This window comes from Chelonoidis abingdonii, chromosome 4, assembly GCF_003597395.2.
Source record: "Chelonoidis abingdonii isolate Lonesome George chromosome 4, CheloAbing_2.0, whole genome shotgun sequence".
Lineage (NCBI taxonomy): Eukaryota > Metazoa > Chordata > Testudines > Testudinidae > Chelonoidis > Chelonoidis abingdonii.
Window position 1 is genome coordinate 69,682,070 of NC_133772.1, and position 8,987 is coordinate 69,691,056.

The window sequence follows — 8,987 nt, forward strand, 5'->3', positions numbered from 1 at the left end:
ACTTTATTATGAAAGTCACATGTATCGAGTTTGGGACTTTCATTTTATCATGACCAGACTGTAAAAACTACAGAAATTAATTAGAGGTATTGTACTTACTGGGAGACATCACAGTTATGTGGAAGCAATGGTAAATAGTCATCTTGCAAACACATTAGTTGCTTGGGATGGCACTTTTTTTTCCTGAGCAATTAAATGATATACCTTGCAGTATGATGGCAAGTCACTTTTGTGACCATACAGCAAACTGCTGCTGGTGCAGTCCCATTTAGTCGTCTGTTGCTATTTCCTTACAGTTGGAAAAAGATAAGCTTTTTAATGTTGCTTTTTAGAAAAATAAGGGCGTCTTCTCAGTGTTTTTGTGTTGATCTGTTTATAAATAAGTAGTAGACAAATAGCCATTCAGCTTTCTGCTGCATCCCAACTGACTCTTAAATAATTTTAGTTTTTCATTGAACTTACAACATACTTAACTGAAGGACATTGAACAGATCAGGACATTCCATTTTCCAAAAATATGGGCATATCCATTTATTTTCAATTATATCATTTAAGTGAACTAATAAAATGGGGGTAATTGAGACCTGTTATTTTGAGGTGTTATCTTGTGAGCTTGTGTGTGAGAATGGCCATTAGATAGTATAACCCTTCTACTGTATGCTAATGATACATAGAAATGTACTATAATCATCTGTAGTACATAAAACAAGTGCTTTGAAATAGATATGTAGCCTGAATGTTCACTCTAATTCCATTAATCTTAACAGATGTGTTAATAAACCCCTTGCTGAAAACTGACCTTCTCCATCACATTAAGGTTCATAGATCCACTAACTAGTGTTCCAGCCTGCACTACAGAAGATAGGACCAGATATGTCCATCATTGGCATAGCTGGTCACACCGGTCTAGAGATGTTTCTCTGCTTCTATTCTGCTTCCATGGTGCAGACAGGACAAACTAAACCTCTCCTGCTGTAGAACTTTTCTTTTAGAATTTCATTATGCATTTAAGAATTTCAGATCTCTTTAGCCTCTGCAGTCCCTGATTTGACTTCAGATTTGATTCTCTCCCAACAGAGAGCATCCCCAGTACATTCTTCACTCCTGAGGGTCCCTGACTGATACACAGCAGCCACATATAGTTGCTAATAAGCTTGCTGACAAGGAAAACTGTATGCTTGGGTAGTCGTGCTCGAGGGTTTTAGCTGTGGCCTGTTCTTAGCAGGTACCAAAGACCTCAGAATGAACCAGGCCTGCTTCTCGTCACCTGAGCAGCAGCCAAAGCTCATCTGGAGATGGTACAAGTGGCGCCACACCACTGCACACCCCAGCTTTGATGACATTGGTTATACTGAGCCATCTGATTAACTATTGTCACATCAAGCTCTTAGGGGAGTAGTTGAAGCCAGTGAGGAGAGCACCACCTGTGCTGCTTCTGCATATGGAATATCAGATAAGCTTCCACCTCCCTTTGGTCTATGGAGGATTGAAGCCAAGCAGTCAGTCTCAATGGATACCCTAGATGGTAGTTAAGGGTTTGTGAGGCTTGACTCCCAGCTCCTAATGTACTTTCCCTTCATAGCATATATTCACAGATTCATATGGCCTGACTAATATGGTCATTACCCTGAAGCAAATCACCCAGAAGCTTGTATTCTATGGCTGGACCTTCTCTGCCTGATTCTAATGCCTGTTGGATTCACCTGAGCTCCTTCCTAGGGACTTGCAGCCTTTAACATCTCAGAAGAATCATTAAAGGAAGCACTCCCAATCCTCACCCCATTGCACAGGAGACCCCTCCTCACGAAAGCTCTCTTGGGAATGATTCAGAGAGGACTTTTTAACTTGTTTCTGGAGAGTTTTCATTCCTGATCCAATTACTCTTGAGTGAGTGAGTTTGGTGGATTTCCTTCCTAAGGAGCCACAGACAGGTGAGGGGATTCTTCACTTCCTAGGAACTTTGAGGCAACTACAGCAGCCCAAGAGACCTCTAGCATCCAGACTTATGCGTTGATGTCTTGTCCTCTCTATTCAGGAGACTTCAGATTTTGGGAGCTTCTCTTCACAAAATGGCTTTGGCCAGTCACATTTTGTCCAGGATCTCACTAGATGGTCAGTTTCTTTCTTGCCAGGTTTGGCTTAGATTCTGGAGTAAGAACACTCTAGCTAAAATTATCTGTTTGCACAGGATCTTAGGAAAAGTAATCTCTGAGTTGGATAGGACAATAGAAATTCTATCCTCGTATAAACCCAATATTAAGGACTTAATGGCAATATAGGAAAGCAAAGCAGCTTTTAACCCCCTCTGATCAAATATAACTGGATGAAGGGCTCTGACAAAGTGAAACAGACCCAAAATCCAACTGATCCAGAAGAAACCTGGACATTCTACTTCTGATTCCAAGTCTTCTGCATGGCCTCTTCATAGCCCCATCTAAACCAAGTGATCAGCTTTGAGTCCTTAGAACTCAGAATTCACCTAGCAGACTATTGAATTCTAATCCCCTTAAACATGGGGTGGGTTTTTTGGGCATTAAACAGCTCACTTCGTAGAAATGTGCTGTTTTTCCCAGACTTCTGCTATGTAACCAGTGTCTAGCCACTAGAAGAACAGGGACATGAAGAAGGCTATTCACTGTCTTTTGTGGATTGTGGCAATGGAATCAGTTACCTTCAGAGATGTTTTTTTTGTAGAGCAGTTGTTTTCAACCTGAGGTTTGCATGCTTTCAGGAGGGCCACAGACTGTCTTAAGGGGTCCATGAAAGGTGACTATGAAAATAAATTGAAAACTCGGAAGTGGTGGTGTTACCATAGAAGTCCACAGTTTAGTGCCCTTTCTCATGCTGTGTCAAATGCTGGGCCGAGCACTTGCAGTGTTTATAGTAGAATTCTATTTAATCAGTTTTCGGCCCAGGACTTTTATTATAGGGGTCTGTGGACCACAGGATGAATTTCCAAAGGGGTCCGCACATCCATTAGAAAATTTTTAGGGGTCTGCAAGTGAAAAAAAGGTTTGAATATCATTGCTGTAGTACAACAGTGGAAGCTCTGACTGATTATAAGAAATGTTAATACACCTATAGTTTCAATAGGCTGAGCCTAGTGGAGATTCTGTATCCTGGATGAACACACTGTAGTGGAACAACGTGTGTATAAAGCTCTAGAATCTTCACTTGTCCTGAAACTCAGTGCTCCTTTTGGAGGCTGAAATTACTTAGGAGCTTGTGTTTGTCTTGCTGTGTGATTGAGAACAAGGTCTCTGACAACTTTCTTTCACAGCATCAGATGGTCTGGACACTTGTTCAGTGAAAAAAAACAATTCTACAGTATCTACTGGCTGGAACGCTAAGATATCTGATATGCTGTCATGGCCCTGTCTCCACTCTTCAGAAAGATCATGACCATCATAGTCAGCTCATCTAATATGACATATGTTATCAGAACATTCCAGAAGGAGGCCTAACTCCTGTTCATCTGGCCCGAAGAATATATTTTTTTTCTAAGGGCTATATGTATCAAAGGGACATTGAATTCTACAGCCAATTGGCTTATTTATCAGAGGGTTGACCTAGCAGAATAATCATTTTTTCTCAAAGGTTTTTGTAGAACTGATACCAGTTTAGCACTCTGCAGATGGATCTGTTTGCCTCTTGTTAAATACAAAACCTCCCCAACACTTTTTTCCAGAAAGTGGGTCCCAACTGTAGGGGCATCATATGCTCTGCCTCAGAGGGACAAACCGGTTTTCTGTATGTAGTATTCTCCCCTCTTCCCCCCCCCCCCCCTTCACAGAGCCATTTTTCTGATAAGGCAAAATTATCTCCTCCTGGCCCAGGAAGCCAGCTCTGATCTCAGATCTGATAAATCTAATCTCCGGGTAGGGTGATGGGATAGCAAGTGTGAAAACTTGGGCTAGAGAATAGGGGGTAATTGGCACCTATAGAAGACAAAGCTCCGAATATCAGGACTGTCCTTATAAAATTGCGACATCTGGTCACCCTACCTCCAGCCCTTCAATATTCTTGTCAAGGAGTAATCTTTATCCTAAGACCCTGTTGTGTACTTACCTGGACAAACAGAGGGAGACTAGCTAACTGGATTTTGAAAAGAAATCTAAAGACTAACATTATGGTGAAAAATGCATTCTTGGAAGCAATTAAGTGCATACTGATACCTAGTTTTGCTTCCTGATGTAACGGAGGATGATTCCCTATCTTCAGTGGGAATGAAGCATACTCTTAAGATTTCTCTTACACTCTAAATATGGAATTCAAGCTAGCCACCTTGAGAGTTCAAGAGGTAGCTTTGTCACCCATCTTGCCTATTAGAAGGAGAAAGCTTTTGTACCTACTCAGACACTGAGCATCTTCTTAGGTAGCATAACTAATATCTTCTCAAATTCACTGGACTCTGCTGTGGAATTCAAAACTGAGTAGTCAGTGCTAATGATAAATTTGAGCCTTTGAGAGAAATCTCCCTTGAACTTCTTTACGTGAAAGTGGCATTTCTAGTAATGTCCATTAAGGAGTGTTAGAGATTTACACTGATTCTATGCTTTCCATATCAAAGGGGATCCAGCGGGCCATTTTGGAGGCTTCTGAAGTCCCACCCCTTCAATCCTGTGGGCTCATTTCTCTAAGAGCTGTGAGATCTTCATGCACTTTTTTAAAATAAGGAAATTTATAAAGTGACATTATTTTTCCCTCTGTTCTTTTAACTGGATATTGTCACATCTTCTAATGTAGCCTTTTGACATTGAATGTTACAGGCAGTGGTTTGCTAGTCGATATACCTTCATATTGTAAATGGCTCACCTCAGAGAGGAGCTGCTGCTAGTATTTTGTATCCCAATTTTTCAAAAGCCTTCCATGGATGGGTAATGCTATTAAAATTCTGTTCATAGATCTGTGGACCTAGACTCGATGAAGAACAGGAAAGTTCCTTTTGCTAACTAGAAATATTCTTCAAGAACCCAGGTCTTCAGATCTGTGTTTGGGATGTAAAGGGGGTTGTACTGAGAAATTGTTTGGTTTTGACAAGTTTAGCTATTCCACTTCTTCTGGAGTTGGATTTATCAGAATTGGATATTGTGATACTATGTACCTTTGAATGGTAACTTCCTGATTCTGGAAGTACTCAAACTGAGCAGCATCTCCAGATGGGTGTAATTAGCCCACCCCACCAGTGGCAGACAAATCTCCAATTCTTTATTATTCATTTTTAATCATCTGGGGGTTCAGTTTATATATTTACCTGTACATCTTTACAGTTTTTCATCTTCACATTTAATGAATGAATCTGTTCATGGCCAGTGTCAAAACTTAAAAAAAAAAAAATTTTTTAAAAAGTACTTTATGCTTCCTTCCCTCTTATGCACACACACTCCGCTTACATTTTATAGGATTGTCTTGTTACTACCCCTTTCTTGATACTTTCGTATTATCCCGGTAATTCAATTCACTTGCTCACACTGTACTATTTAACAGCCTTTATATTGTTAGCAAAAGTGGAGCTTTCATTAGTATTGCTAGTTGCATGGAAATAAAGTACACTTTTAGTAGAATTCTTTATCTAAGAAGTTTGCTATATTGTAAAACCCAATATTTACTTTGAGTTAAAATCTCTCAAACATTCCCAATGGAATCTGGTTTTAAATTAATTTTTTTGGGTGGGGGAGGGCTCAAATTGTATCCATGTATAAGAAATTTAGATCTTGGAAATTCATAAAGCCAGGGATGAGTTAAATAAGTATCTATGCAAATATCTTGGATCAGGTTTTGTTTTGAAAAGATTGATACGACAAGTTTGAGGTTACCAGCAACGAGAATAAAATAGTGCCTGTGCAGTCTTTTCCTGAAATTGATAACCTAGAGTGCAGGTTGGTAAATTTTTTTCATATCACTGGTCCAATATGGTGAACTTGCAATTTTTGCATAAAAACTTGACAGTTGGAATTTTATTAAGTAGAGCTTACATATTACAAGCTTACTTATTTTTATTGAATGAGAAACAAGAGTACCAAAATATTTTGCAATCTTAGTTTCTGAAAAATTGATAGATATTGAACTAGCTAGTGTGTTTGCACTAGCACAAATTCATTGGAATGTATTGTGAGGGATGGATGAACAATGCATCCAGCAAATCCCACTGATTTCAAGCCTCTGTGTTTCTCTATCATTGAAAAGGAGATACCTACCACTTGGCTTCCCTGTGAGGTAGTAAATAGGGTTAAAGAGGAATGTTTGTACAGTTTTGTGATAAAGGGCTCCCTCTGTAAATACATGTTATTTTCTTCATCTCTGGTGTAGGATACCAGAAAATTTCAGATTAAAACAAGCCCTACCCATCTTCTAAATCTACTATGTCTCACAAAGCTGAAAAGGATAGGGAGACTTCTGATGTAAAAACAGGGAAAAGGAAGAGGATTAGGAGTGCAGGGAGATGTTTGGCACAAATGTTTTGTGTAGAGAAACTGACTTGAGAAGACAGGGAGAGAAATTACACATAATGGAGCTTTCATTCTATGCTGGAGGAGATGATTTAGCAGTCTAAAGATAATGCTTGAAATACTTATCCCGGTGTGACCAGTTCCAATCAAGTCTAGTTGGATTAGACTGCCATGTTCAGAATAAACAGTTTTCTGGAGTTCCAGAGAATTTTTCAGGCCAGAACTGAAAGCTTATAGCTCTGTCGGCTGTGTGTGGATGTGAAGAGTCAGGTTTGCCACATCTTAATAAATTCATCCTCTCTTGTGTAGTATTCTGGCCTTTCTCAAGATGTTAATGAAGTTGTGGTGCTTTAGATCTATAAAGTGTTACATGAATTAACGATACTACAGTATATTCTCGTTTATGGGGATGGCTTCCAGAAGGTGGGTATAGCCCAATGATAGCTAATGGTAATATTGCTTAGCTGAAACAATATTAGCATTATGTTAACTAGTGGTTGACTAAGATGCTAATTACTTTTTGGCACTAGAAAAATACATTGGGGGTTTTATCTTGATATTTGGATAATTGTCTGGTGTTTCAAGACTTCGTTCAAAGACCTGATGGAGCTCTAAGGAAGTTTATTGTGAGCACTTAACATCTTAATCAAAAAGGGTAAGTATTTATTTTTTGCTGGTTTTTACAGAAAAACAGGAGTTATTGAACAGTTTTGACTACAAATCTTTTCTCTTTGTTAATAGCACTACTTTCACTTGTTTAGCTGCTGTGATGTTACACTAGTTTTCAAGTCATAGCCTTTCAGCTTGCTGATACAGGATGAGAATGTCTAACAAAACAAGAAGAAAACATTTCAGGTTGTCTTTATTGAGCATAAAAAAATTAGGCAGGGAGAGAGGAGACAGCACCCTCAATCTTTTTTCCTCTGCAGCTCACTTAATGAGCCCATACTCTAATCACAGAAGCTAGGGCTTCAGTCTCGAAGGTGATAACCCTGTCAGGGCAGAGCATACAGCCCACCAGTAGGACAAGGATAAAATAATCTGACATAGGAGTGCAGAGTGCTTAAGCAACTTTAATATGTAGTATCTTCTATTGCAGGGATCGGCAGCCTTTCACAAGTGCTGTGCCTAGTCTTCATTTATTCACTCTAATTTATGGTTTCAGGTGCCAGTAATATATTTAACATTTTTAGAAGGTCTCTTTCTATAAGTCTATAACATATAACTAAACTATTATTGAATGTAAGTTAAATAAGGTTTTTAAAATGTTTAAGAAGCTTCATTTAAAATTAAATTAAAATGCAGAGCTCCCCGGACTGGTGGCCAGGACCCGGGTAGTGTGAGTGCCGCTGAAAATCAGCTTGCATGCCGCCTTCGGCACACGTGCCATGGGTTGCCTACCCCTGCTCTATTGAAAGGTAATTGCTGTGACTTGGCTAAACTTGCGCAGGAAATCAATAACAGGTTCAAGAGTGGAAGCCAGATCTGCTGCTGTTGTGCCTCTGGCAGAAAGCTGATTCTTCAAGTGCTGTTCCTGTGGGTGTTCCACTTCAGATGTCAGTGTGTCCTGGCACTGTTGATTGGAGATTTACAGTAGTGTCTGTGTGGGTCACGCGTGCAGTTAGGTGTCTTGGTGTCACGTCTACGTGTGCAGGACCCGAGGCCTTCAGTTCCTTCTCAACCATCCTTGACTGAAGATGGCGCTCAGGGGCAAGTTCATTATTGCCAAATTTTTTAAAAAGAGATCAGTTTAAATAGTCTTTAAAAATGTATAGTGTTGGTGCTAGTTTTAGGGGGGGAAAACTTTACTTAACCAGTTTACCCTCCTCCCACCAAGGCTGGTTAATGTCAGAGATGTTCGGCTCCCCAGGCTTTAAGTGATGCGACTCTTGCCATGAAGCAATGTCTGTTTCGGACGGACACTCTTCATGAGTCCGATGTCTTGGGGAGATGCATATCCCGCAAAAATGCCCCCACTGCAGTAATCTGAAAGCAAGATCCCAGCGTGACCAAGATCTCCACTTGAAAATGATAATGATGGAGAAATCTCTCCAACCAGAGCCAGATCAACGGCCCTCCTCTCTTGGCACCACCCCACAGGAACGAGACATGCCTTCCTTGAAAAGACTGAGAAAAAGGGTGCAGATGTCTCTGCAGAGAGCACTGTGGAAACATAGACAGTCTCCTGCTAGTTCGCTATCTCTGATGCCGACACAGGCTCGGGTGAGCACTTGTGATGCTCCGGGCACTTCCTGCACTGCTGAGTCCCAAGCAAAGAAGGCTGAGTTGAGGCACAGACAGCAACATGCCTCCTCCATGGCACTGAATTCACCCTTAAGGGACCCCCAGGCCCTATGTCTCCGCCCCTGGCACCGACACTGCAGTTGGCAGCGGCTGAGAAAACTGAGTTGACACCGACCACACCGAAAACATCAACAGCACATCTGAGGGCACCGACAAGAGCGTTCCCAATGGCACAGACATCAGAACTGCCACAGAATCTACTGCAACAGAGAGACTTGGCTGTGTCGCTGGCAC